Source organism: Dermacentor albipictus, chromosome 4, assembly GCF_038994185.2.
Source record: "Dermacentor albipictus isolate Rhodes 1998 colony chromosome 4, USDA_Dalb.pri_finalv2, whole genome shotgun sequence".
Taxonomy (NCBI): Eukaryota; Metazoa; Arthropoda; class Arachnida; order Ixodida; family Ixodidae; genus Dermacentor; species Dermacentor albipictus.
The window spans coordinates 168,813,458-168,826,822 of record NC_091824.1 but is presented as its reverse complement, the minus strand read 5'-3'; the positions used below and the strand labels follow the sequence as shown (position 1 = coordinate 168,826,822).

Genomic DNA, 13,365 nt, shown 5'->3' with positions numbered 1-13,365 from the left:
ACACACCTGTGCCAACGGGCTCTAAACGGTTACAGCGGCCACGCTGTCCCGGACAATAAGGGGACCGTCGCCTTCAAAGAAAGCTCAATATCGCGAAATTTCTGAAGAAAAGCGATCGAAACGAACACCGAGACTCCGTCTCTCCACATTTAGTGGGTCAAGTGCTCCTAGTTGCCGACAAGACTGTGGAAAGAAAAAGTGTAGAAAAAGATACGCAAGCAGACACGAAGTAGGTGGGCTCATCCTTCCACTGGAAGCATGAAGATTGATTAAAAGAAGATAATTTCTTTTTTTACTTACTTCCTTTTCGTTTAATTTGAGCGCGTAGCGCTACAATGTGTCGGCCACGCGAGACTCGCTCACGGATGGTTGACAAAACGTTTCGCCTTCGTCGTTCGGCCCGCGCTCCTTTTGTTCGTGCTTGCGAACAATGGATGAGACCGGGAAAATAAGCTGCCCGGCCACCGGCCATTGCAGCAACGCCTGCCTACGCGGTCCCTTCCTTTTTGATCCCCTGCTGGGAGCAGCAAGAAAACGGGCACGCAGGAACAACAATAGGCGTGGAGAGGAAAGAAGAGAACGTGTCCTAAACTAGCAAAGCACACAAATAAGCTTTGCACAGCGGCCAGCACACACCATCGTCACACGACACATGCGAGGATGCGGCATTCGTTCTGGTCGTCTCTTTTAGTGACAGTGAAGAAGAGGAACACTTCCACTGGCGAAGCGTACATGAAAGAACACAAAGCAAAGGAAAATGATAAATATACGTACTTTTACCGTGAATATTTACAATAACCCTTATTCGGGAAGAATAAATGCTCATTTTTGCGATACGAGAAGAGGTTTGAAATACTCAACATAGAACTTCTTTTTGCCGTTAATATTCGTTAAAGAGAAAGAAATAAAGATTGAACGTTCTTTCACCACAAACCATTACAAAGGACGGATGAAAAACGCAAAATTTCATTTCTGTAAATGTAGACAAAAAGAGGAAACGAAATATTTCGTTCTCTTTTTTTTTTCTGGGGACAGAACATTCTTCTAGGTTCTATGTCCTCTTTTATGCATTCAATTCTTTCTATGTTCTCGGACAGATGTGCAGTTCGAGCTTGTCTTGCAAGCGGTGGAGATCTCAACTGCGCTTTCAGTCTGTGACCGAGCAGACTGAAACCTTGATACCTTGACAGAGCAGTGCATAATAAAAAACCGCTTGGCTAGAGACCCCGACACTGTAGAGATCAGGCCCAGCCATACATTTGACTCTGTAAAGAGCCGTGCAACGTTCACGAGATTCCTTTCCTCTAGTGCGCCCAAGAAAAGGAGAAAGCATTAGGGGCGCTCCACAAGAACCCGAAGGTCCGGAAGCAATCCGCATTTTTCTCCACGGCCTCGACACATTACTGATTTTCAAGGACTCGCGCGTGGTTGCCAGGACAACGGGTACACATTCGGAAGAAAATCCATGGCACACTGGATAGCGGAAGAAGAGCTTCCGAGTGGACGCACGCTGTAATAAGCGTCCGCAGGGAAGGAACGCCGCTTCTGTAGGGCTCAAAGAATTCTGTTGATCCTAAGAATCCCGGTAGGATTGATTCGATTTAAATTGGAAAGAGCTGGTCGAAGACTGGACACGTGTCAGTGGACACGCGTGGTCGTATCGCACCAAAAACACCGATTGGCTGTCCACAAGAGGTCGTGATTTCAAATCCGTAGGAGGGATTTAATGTACAAGTGGAAAGGAGGCGGGTGCATAATGGGCACAGTGGTGACTAACGCTCATAATTTGCTTATTTCAAAGTTTCGTTATTCAGGAGTCGCTTATAGAGCGGCTCAGTCACATGTGGCAGCTTTAAACTCTTTTCCCACTTTTTGTTGCTGTAAATTGTACTTTGTTGTAGCTCTGGCGTTCTTGAGCGTTTAGGTTTGGCAGGTTACTCAGGTGTTCCAGTAAGACGCGTTTACTTTGAAATGAAACTTTCATAGGAAGCTAGAAAAACAGCCTAGAAAGTCTAAAGCTCTGCCTATATAAAGATGGCATTGTTATTAGTGATGACGACCAGTTCTCCACCATTATTGATCTATAGGTCAATAAATTACAAACATAAATGTTCGACATCACAAATCATGTGTTCAATTAAAGCGAGTATCATTTCTATAAATGATGGTTAATTACAAACACCCTCGTCAAAGAAACCACCAGAAGAAACACTAATACAGAGAAGAACTGATTTGGGGTCGTTACTATGCCATGACGTAGAGGGAAAAAAAGTGCGAGGTCGATACAAACGATGTGCACAAGCGAAATACTATCCGCCTTCACGTAGTATGCACAATGCAACATATAGGATGCAGAAGGGAATAGGAACAAAACTGAGGACGAAAAGAAAAAGAAGGAAAAGGGAGGCGTGTGTTGTCCCTATATGTGGTTGTTCTTCCTATTAGTCCCCTTTCTCTTCTGTACGTCGTACACTGTACTGCGCACAATAAATAAACGTTGATGACCCTTCGGCTGTCGAAATTGTTCGTATTGAGCTTGCACCATTTTCTCACTTTCGCAACTAGTTGCAAAGTTCTTCTCACACTGTATACAGCTGGCGCCCCGTACAGTCGGCTAAATAGGTCGAAACCTAGCGATGCTGACAATGTAAAGTAACTGCGTCAAAAAGTGTATTTATGATTCCCAATCAGAGATGGCATAAATTATTTTTCCCAAAGTACACCGCTGTAGTAAGGTGACTTCCACTGAACACCTTATGTTTGTGCCTCCAGTAAATTATGCAGATGACATGGCACCCATTTATATATAACGACCATAGTGTTAAATACGGTACTCATTATCGCCTATTTCGGTAGTGACTTTATTATTTTATGCAATAAGGTTTTGTTATTATTTGCGGCTACGGTTGTCTGATATATCTAACCGGCTTGGAGGGTAATTACGACTTGTATTACGTGCGGCGTCGCCCATTATCATCGCGTCCATTTCGCGCCTTACGATAACCACGACGTAATCACGGAGGAAAGGCGTACAGTACAGTGGAGAATCATCGGATGACACTACAACGCTGTCATCACGCAAAGTAAAATTGAATCGCTTGCGCCACCTGAAGCAATGCCTAAAACACGACGTAAAAACGTTTCACGCGGTTGTCCACCATTTGAATATAGCTGATCATAATACTGGTTTTCACGCTCCATACATATATCAAGGTCATCATCTTATGAACAATAAAGTGCGTTGGAATGTGCAAAAAATAAAAAGAGGCTGAAGACAAAAACCATGTTAGCAGCAACTTGGTTATCTCCTTTCCTGCGTACAGACAACACCATTAGCGAGACGCAATCAATTTTGCGCCTCCTCGCCTGCTATAATCTACTACCCTTAGCAAGGTATGTTTAGGCCCTACGAAATTCCTACCATTTTATCTTCACTCCACCTTTATGCAGGTGAAGTAGTCTAGGCTATCCTTGTTCGTTCCTAGAACATATGTGATGGTCTTCGTTCTCTCTTATTTCACCCCTCTTTTTTGTTCCAGGCTTTCAACCCTCTCACGCTCCAGCAACTTCACAATTTTTTTTGTTCACAAGGTTATGACTACGATCAAAGGTGGAAGAAATACCTGCGTCGGTAAATAATCAATCATACAGAATGAGATTTGTAATTTGTCATAATTCCCCCAATTTAAGGCGCTGAAACGTCGTTTCGTCTTACCGTACAGGGTTGCCACGGGAGGCTTCAATTGCGCGGAGTCTATATTGCCGGGATAAGCTGGACATGCGAGATGGCTCAAAACGGATCCTTAGAACAAGCTGCCGAATTCTGCGAAGTAACTCTTCCTTTTGTCCAGTTGTGCAGTTCTACGGCAATTAAGGAAAGGAACAAACGCACGTCACGTTGTTGCTGAAAAGGCTCACTGCCCAGAAAAGCATTACTGGGTCCCCTTATCTGTCAGCGCCCGGGGTCCTTAGCTGAGCGCACCTAAGACCGCGATTCGCTTGACGGCCGCAGTTTAAACGCTTCGGGACGCTGTTTAAAAGATGCCACACTTACGAATATCGGTACTGGTGTAGAACGAGGCAACCTTTATTTCAAGCTCAGTATGACTTAACAGAGCACAGTGGAATTATGGATATGCGCGAGGCGTTGATAAACATTCGTTTGCATTCGCTTTTATGATGCCAGGGATGCCCGCCGTAGCGACCATAACGACGTGCTCGGCACATAGGATCTGGAAGCCACGGTTGCACAAAACGCAGTGAAATTGTTTCAATCAATCAAAATTTATTGAGCGTCACACTGAGCATTACTTGAGCCGCCTTAAGCGACAGGCACTAATAACGATGACATTTGTTCTTTTTTTTAATAAAAAGAAACAACTTATAATTATAGCTGCTATGGGTGAATAAGTATTGTTAACAATGCTCAGTTAATGAGCCGGCACTTAATCATAATAGTATTGAGCCCGAAAAGGCTACCATGCAAACGTGAAAGACAAACGCGCGCAAGAAAGTGGATGCCCTGAAGCAACCGGCCGAAGGTACATTTAAGTAACGGCAAGTATCAAACAGCTCGTATGAACGACAGGCCTTGTTAATTGGGATCCACAGTCCGAATTCAGTTTGTACGTGCAGACATTTCGTCAGAAAACACGCCGACCAAATTTGGCAGTGGCTAGTGATGGCCTGTCGACTAGTGACAAACTAATGATTGAAAAGCTTTGTGAAGTCGGCCACTGGTTATTTGCTGCTTGCAAATATATTTCCTAAAATTAGGAGCAGGTTGAAAGCAACCCTCTCAATACGAAACGGCGCGAACATTACGTTGTCTAGGCAGTGCTGTGCGCGAAGTCGTCTTTCGCAAATCACGAATAGCTTTGTGACTTCTAATTTGATTGACCCAGCTGTAGCTTGCACAGCGCTGGCCAATTTTCGTGAAACAGGGCGCCGAAGATAGCGCGAGGAGCTTCGAAGCACTCGACCTCACGGTTTCTTGAGACAGCCGCACTTGACTGCAAAAAGCTATGCTGCAGGTATCACCCAACGACGTTACTTGTTTCAGAAGAGAAAGCTTGACAGAAATCGATGCTTGACCAAAACGAAGTTACATTCCTTTTTTTATCTGTTTTGAAAAGAACGACTCTCCGTTCACTACACGTAACCCGTCGCTCAAGGAAACCGTCTGGACAGTGCTTTGGGGCATGCTCTCGTATATATTGTTGTGTGCATTCAGCTTTCCGGTTAACGCTTGTAGAACTTTTAAACTTTCCAGAAGACGGCACTGAAAACGCTGTTACGGTTTCCAAATGTAACGTGAATTTGCCGCCGCGCTTCGACAGATCGAGCACGGTGAATATCTGTTCAGCAGTTGCATAACGTGCGTGCTATAACTGCATAATGTTGTTGCTGTTGTTGTGGTACACATGCGCAAAAAATAACGTTACTCACGGTCAGGTTGTTCCCAGCGCAGGCGATAAACTGCACGAAAGAAAAGAAAGAATCAAGTGAGAATTGCGTGCGAGACTTTTTTTTTTATGCTGAAGAACGCATATGTCCATAAATGAACATGATGGTTGAATGCCCACTTAGGAAGAACCACACAACGTCGGTCACGTAAAGGCACGCGCGAGTCTCGATGATAATACTTACGACATTCGTTGTTCCGGCAAGTATTGAGCTTGCTGCATATATAATTCCCTGTTTTTTTTTATTAAGTTTTATTTCTCCCACCTACGTCACCATTTCTGTTTCTCTTCTGAGGAGTACAGTGTTTATCATATTGAGAAGGAACTACAAGCTGATTGTAGTGTCTACTTTCAGCGCACAAAATAAACCAAGCAGCCGGCATTTCACTCGTCTACAGACGAGAATGCATTCTGGTTTGCCGAGCATCCCTTTTTTGTGTTTGTTGTACAAGCAGCATTATGATTCCTTAACACGAGATCTATGCCATTCGTATCTGAGTTTCCTAGAAAAGCATGCTTTTTAATCTTTCTTTTGCTGTACCCAGTAAAAAGGGCGAATAGTACATATAGAGACACATTCACTGTTTGATTACACTTTCATTTTCTTACATTTATTCTTCGTAGCGGTCACATTTTTTAAACTTCTACCCTCGGGTGCCTTTTAAAGCTAAAATGTCCTTTTGCTGCACAGTGTACGTGCCCGTTCTTCCCATTCCCTCGGCAAAGCCCCTATCTCCTTCTCCATCTTGCTCGTGCTATTGCAAAGAAAGAATAGGAACGAATAACACTATCAATACAGTTACTTTCCAAACCCAGAAATTCATGTTCCCGACTGGAAGTCTCGCCTGTGTAAATATGTTTTCTGGAATCTGAAGGCCATTAGATAAGAGAACACGACATATAGAAGGCTATCTGTGTTGTACTCGCTGTATGCGAACGCAAGAACGGGAAACGGGAATGGAGCATATTTGGCGCAATACCATTTGCAAATTGCCTACGATATGTTCGAGGACGCGCACGTTCCTACGAATGGGGGGGGGGGGGGGGGGGTGAGGTCTCCACACCGAATGAAATGCGAGCTCGACTTCCGGAGTGCGTGTGTGCCGGCGCTCTCAAGGGATCACGTGCCAGCTCATAAACAAAGGATGGACAGGCTCGTTTAAAGCTATGAAAGTGAGCGACAAAAGAAATCCACCTTATAACTACCCTTTATAAACTTCATTCCGCGCACTTAGTCAATTTTTCTAAAGTACACATTGTCTTAAGTAAATGTCCACACGGCTTAAAAACGTCATCGATATATCTAGGCAGATGGCACTGAGTGAAGCTTCCAACATTCTGTATTCTAGTTGTAAATGTCTGCGAACATGCCCCGAAATATTTACTAAATCTAACCTAATGCAGAAATAGACTCAGAGAAGCGAAATTTGGCACTCAAGTGGGTACGATAATCTGCTTTCATTAATAACGAGGCAAGTTTGTAATTTACGGTGAAATGACTGAGCTGTCAGAACGTTTTCATGGAGAGCTAACAGTGACGACAAGAAGATAAATATTTAAGATTTTTGGTAAATGCTCTGATCTAAGAAGGTAGGACCTTTTAACTATAGAGAACGCTGTGTGGCTCTTATTTCTTTCCTAAATAGCATGAACTGGATTTAGGGAGCACGACATTCATTTCCAAGGCTTGTACTTTTGCAGCATAAAGAAAACGTCGTTAATATCACTTGATCTGTGTGTTTCCACGCTCACTCAACTCTAACTGACAAATCGATCTATACGATAATAATTGAATTAATTGTTAAGCGCTTCCAGCTTATAAAAAACCTAGCCGCATTGAAGTAAATGTCGGCACACAAAAGTGGAAGCATTGGCACTAGTGCTTCCCCTCGCAGATGCTTCAGCTGCTCTTTGAAGCATCAGTACGCTCATTTAAATATGTGACAGCTCGCCGATCCAAGTTAGACAATTATCTATGAGGGATGTAAATTGCAAACGCTTTTTTCTTGCTTCGCGATATTTATGTTGACTAGCTACTTTTAACAGCTGGGATTAAACAAATTGAGTAGACTGAGAACCATACAGAAAGATAAAAAAGAAAGCAATTGGCTCGGGTAAAACCAAAAACCCCAAGAAGTTTACAGGGTGTGAAACTTACCACAGTGCCAAGTCCTTCGAAGATGTAGAGCACAAAGACAGTATCCACCTTTATCGTACACTACATTCCGGGATCAGGAATGTCATATTTGCAGCGCCACTACACGGCGAGGCATAGCAGCAGTCAACAAGAGCACGAGTGCTTTCGTAACTCTTGAATGAAAAGAGCTGCACTTGCTATAGCGTTATGACTAACAGAGCTGCCTTCATTATAACGAAGCCCCAACCGAAGGAATGCTCGGGTACTCCAGGTACCCTTGCTCTAGTTGGCATATGTTATTTAGAACTCAAACAACGTCGACGTGTCTCGTTAGTTGGCGCCGTTTTAGTTATGTATATAGGCTATAAACAAATAGCCCTTGTTTACAGCGTTTTTATTTTTTATGCGGCTAACATAGTTCCTTTTTTTTTTAATTTCGCAGTAGTGCAACCGTTCGCGTTCCTGTGTGCCGCACTTGTCTCTTGACCGTTAAAGGGCATTACGCTTGCCCCACGACTCGAAGGCACAAGTGCAAGAAACGCCAAGGGGGCCGCGTTGGCACAGAACTGTAGAGCACGCGGCTTTAAGAGAGCCGCCCTATCGCGTATTTTTCAATGTACGCATTTTTGTTATTTCTTCTCCATGATCACCGCCATTTACCACCATCGCCTTCACCACTCTTCAACGAACAGTGGCAAGCAAGAATGCTGCAGCTCAAGCGGTACTTTGCATTTCCCGCAAATAAAACCTTTCTGTTTTGTCTTTGAAAACGGCGACAACCTGCACTCTCTATAACGGACTTTGTCGTGAAGAAGTAGTATTTTTTTTTATTATTGATATGGTGTAAGGAGATGTTGATGCACAATTTAAGGCGCAGGCTACTCCTTAGCTCTTGAATGGGTCTAGCCTGCAAGATACAGTGTTCAAGATTACCATATCAAATAAGCTTTTCATACAAGCACCAGAAATTGCCAAGCAACGTTTTCCCAGTAGCACTATGACGTAAGAAATACTTGGTACATACAATATATAAGTTAAATGACTGCACAGTTCAGCAGAAGAAAGTCTCAAAAATACAAATGATGCTGTTGCCTAATTATGCATTCACCAGTCAGCGGGTGGTACATACATTGTGTAAATATATTATCACACATAGTCACAATAGAACAGTCAACATAACATAATCCACAAGCACATACATATATACAGCGAGATTGAAATGAAAGGAACATTAAAACCGTTAATAAAGGCCAACAATTCCGCTGTCTTCGAGAAACGTTTTAAAGCATTTAAAGCACTTTTCTGCAACGCCGTTGTTGGCCAATGACCCAAAAGTTTATTTAAACTGAAAGGTCTGCGGTCTAATGTAGTTAGGATTGATTATGTCAGCGACTTGGTGTGTCGTGATGTGGGCAATCTAGAAAGTGGTGATGTATACCTTCATCTACAAATCCACAATGTCATTCGGGGGTTTCCGCACGGCCAATTTTATGTCAGAAATGTTTTGTGTAGGCAGTACCTAGCTTCAATCGATGAAAAAGGGTTTCCATATTTTTGTCTAATGACAATGAAAATTTGAATTCAATAAACGGATCAATATTATAAAAAATCCTGCTCTTATGATTCTGGTCAAACCACGTATTTCTACACATTATAAAATACGTTGTCCTTATAATGCAGCGTAATTCATTCTTTGATATTGGGAGCGGAAGCACATAATCTTTGAAGTGCGCTTGTCGGCTGCTTCATCGGCTACTGTGTTCCCAGGAATGTTACAATGCCCTGATATCCCCTGGAATGCCATTTCTTGCTTCGATTGGCTTGCCTTTGTGAGATCTTTAAGTGTTTCGTATATTATATCACTGATTGTTTCTCCTTTCGTGCTGCAGATTGATGTTAGAGCCGCCTGTGGATCGCTGAAAATGACCCATTTTTGCGCATCTCTTACTGACAATATAAATTTTATTGCACATAGGATTGCGAACAGTTAAGCCGTTGTGGATGAAGTTGCACGAAATAATTTAAATTATTCTTGTTTGTTGAGGTGCAGTATAAAGAATCATGAAGTTGAAGAGGTTGCTGCACTGGAGCCGTCTGTACAGACGTGTGTGTATCCTGAATACCGCATATATATCTTGTATAGTGCTAGTTGTTGAGCAGCTTGAATGAACATGTCTCTTTTTCTGAACATCCCATCTACTGACACTTTGATTTTTGGAACTGTAAGCAGCCATGGAGGATATTCGACGTCTGAGTTTCAAAATTCATTTTTCTGCAATATATGAAGATTTTCTCGAATTTCTTTATGAACATAACTTCTATCCCGTTTCATTATGTGTAGAGTCAATGGGTGGCGTTTTGCTGTGTTTGAAGACGGAAATAATGTCGGCATGTTTCTGTGGTTCTCATAACTGAAAACGGGGATTGGCGAGCCTCAGCTTTTACAAGACAGCTAGAAGTCACTCGTGCAACTCCTAGACATATGCGTAGTCCTCTAGCTAATGTCTTTGAAGTCACTTTTCTGACGTGTGGGAATATCCATGTAAGATGGGCGCGGAATACGCAATTTTTTGTCCTATTAATGCGTTGTAAACAGTCAGCGTGAACGATGCTGATCCACACCACAATGTACCTGCAAGTCTGCGAAGTACAGTCACTATTGCATTGACCTCGCTTTCGAGTTTTTTTATGTGGGGTGCCCAGGATAGCTGCCTATCAAGTGTTATGCCAAGAAATCGATGCTACTGACATTAGAGGGTGTCCTTCCAGATTAGGAGTGAATTTTTTTAACTGCCTCCGATGCAAGGGCGATACAGCTGTCTTTGCGTGTGATAGAACCGTGTCTCTCTCTCTCCCTCTCTCTCAAAAATTGGTTAATGATATTTATACCATCCTGGAATGTTATCTGAAGTAACTGAAAATTAGACCCAGATGTCCAAATGCTCACATGATCTGCATGAAGTGAAAGTATTAACTGTGATGGCAGTCATCTTCTTAAATGAGCCATGACACAGTTGAGTAGAAAAGGGCTGAGTACGCTTCCAAGTGGTACTCCCTGTTTGACAACATGCTCAGCACTCTTTCCTTCGCCCATCTCAACAAATATTTTGCGACCTTATAAAAATTTCAGAAATCAATCGCAAGAACATCCCAGGAGGAGGAGGAAACAAAGGAGAGGAAAGACAGGGAGGTTAGCCAGTGTAAGTACCGGCTGGCTACCCTTTGCTCGGAAAAGGGGTAAAGGGAATAAAAGGAGAAAGAAGAAGACAGACATTTCAAGTTGTAACATACTTAGCAGAAGATGAACATGGGAAAGGGGTAAAGGGAATAAAAGGAGAAAGAAGAAGACAGACATTTCAAGTTCTAACATACTTAGCAGAACATGAACGTTACTAACAGTGTTAAACGCCCTCTTGATGTCTAGGAATGCTGCTATCGTAATGTTTCCACGTGCACGTTAATGTCCCATACAAGCTACTACCTCCAATATTTCATCCATTGTGCTTCTCTGTTTTCTAAAACCTGCTTAGTAGTTGGACAACACATCCGTTTTATTACACCACCATTGAAGTCACGCTTCAATCATTTTCTCCATTACTTTGCGTAAACAACTTGTCAAACTAATTGGGCGGAAGCGTTCAAGGCACAAAGGCGTCTTACCCGGTTTTAAAATTAAGATGATTTGATCGAATTTCCAAGAGTAACGTACAGAGTCTTCTATCCATAGACTACTATAGATGTCTAAGAGAGCATTTGTACCTGCCGGCCCGAGGTTTCTTAGCATATAGTACGTTATGCTGCCCGGCCCAGCAACAGAATTTTTGGCGACATGATGCAATTGCACATTGAAGCTCGCTTAATGTGAAAGCATGATCTAATTGAGGATGTTGTGCCCAATAGCGAGCAGTATCTTCTGCTTAGCTAACACTACTGAATTATCAAATTTTGCACACTGTGATGAAAAAGCAGGTCTGGAAATAAGCTCGCCAAATTCATCTGCAACTATTATCTCACAAGAGCAATAGCGAGATCACGAAATGGGAAGCTCTGTGTTACAGATTCACTTAAAGAACGAATTGCTAGAAAAATTCGTGGGACGGACGCGCGAGGAGACAGCGTGCAGCAGAAATCGCGCAGCGTCGTTTGCCTAATCTTTTAATGCGTCTGCGCATTACATTGCGAATCTTCTGAGCATTTTTGTATGCTTCTAAACTTCAGTTCCGTCGGTACACTCTTTCAGATCGGCATATGATGGCTCTTAGGTGTCCATACTCTCCATGAACTGCAGCATAATTTTTTGGAATTGAGACCTTCCTTGTGCATATGTTCTCATTATCCTGCAAAAATTCAGTAAATCTTTCAACCGTTTCAAGTTGACTAATTTGATCCGTTAGGCGGTACCGAAAAGCTTTCCAATTGGTTAGTCTGCTGTAACGCCTGATATGAATGTGCATGTTAGGGCGATTTGCAAGAACGGGAAAATGATCACTTCCGCGTGTTTTCACATGCGTTGTCCATCCTACACCATTCCCTAGCTCCAATTACTTGTTTTCCAAGGCGTTCCAGTTACTTGTGTGCTTCAGTGCGTGAAACGACATTTTGTTAGCAAGTTAACTGGAACGCGAATTCATTTCTCCGCAAAGAGCGGGAACTTATATCTCGAAACTGGTGTCATCTTGAAAATTCGTTTCAAGTGGGTCCACCTTGCGAAGTCTACTGCTAGAAATTGTAAATGGCAATATGCGTCATAATGTAAGTAGTTACAAACTTAATCAGTGAATTTTTATTAATTAGTCGATTTTGTATCTCACTTTTTTGTGCAAGTATTGTTCGCCGCTTCGAGTAGACCAGCTTATGAACTAAAATTGTGATATCTGCCACAGGCAACATTTAGAGATCCTTGAAAGCGTTCGCTGAAACACCCTGTATACATTATACACTATACCCTGTATACACCTTGTATACATTATAATGAGCCATTTTGAAAATATCTACTAGCTCTACTGAAATACGGTTTGAGGGTTGTAGATATCGAGCAATCATTGTTATGCACAGCTTACCAAAGGATACTTTACGTGCGATGAATTCTGGAAAGACCGGAACACTGGACTGAATTTGATAAGATGGTAAGCCCTTACTGACGCACAGGAACACTCTGGTAACAGCACCTTGTCGAGACGTTTTGTATATCACATAACTCGAGAGGCGAAAGTCGTCACTGATTCCCGCCTCTTGAATGCAAAGTATTGGAAAGTTGCATTGTACAAGCAGTTTACGAAAGTCAGCACGCTTCCTTCGAAGATTTGGTAGTTCACTGAAATTTGGAGATATTTTTGTAGCGGCTATCCATGTACTGCTTGCCGCAGTTTTAGCCAGGATTTCTGAAACAATAGTGCTTCCAGAGGCAACGAGGCTTTCCCTTCTGGTAGGTTGTTTGCTTCCGGCAGAGCAGATAGCATTGCCCTAAGAGCTGCGAAAAGCATTGGCAAAATCAGTTGCGTCCCCGAGCGGTGGTATGGTCGCTATTAACTGGCGTTACCTCCACAGTAGGTGCGTAAAATCGCTGAGAAGTAGTTATTCAATGAAGTTATGTGTGTCGGCTTTCGTAGCTCTCTTTCTATCTCGTTCTCGCGCTCTCAATGGAAATTGGCCTACGTGGAACCAAACACCAGAAACGCTACTCTTATAAAACAAAGTCTGTCTACTAATGACCACTTCCAAGTGTAAGAAAAGGAGTATACGTGTGCACCGTAGTCATGAACA

The 13,365-nt window shown here is 42.7% G+C and overlaps 1 protein-coding gene across 5 annotated transcripts in view; it reads right to left on the bottom strand.

Annotated features, from left to right (window-relative positions):
- Dgk (diacyl glycerol kinase 1) overlaps positions 1-13,365 on the bottom strand; it is a 555,078-nt gene that overhangs the window by 327,640 nt on the left and 214,073 nt on the right. For all 5 annotated transcript variants that reach the window (XM_065442108.2, XM_065442112.2, XM_065442113.2 and 2 more), the window contains exon 3: positions 5,449-5,478. The gene's annotated coding sequence lies outside the window, so the exon portion shown is untranslated. The remainder of the gene's footprint in view (positions 1-5,448; positions 5,479-13,365) is intronic.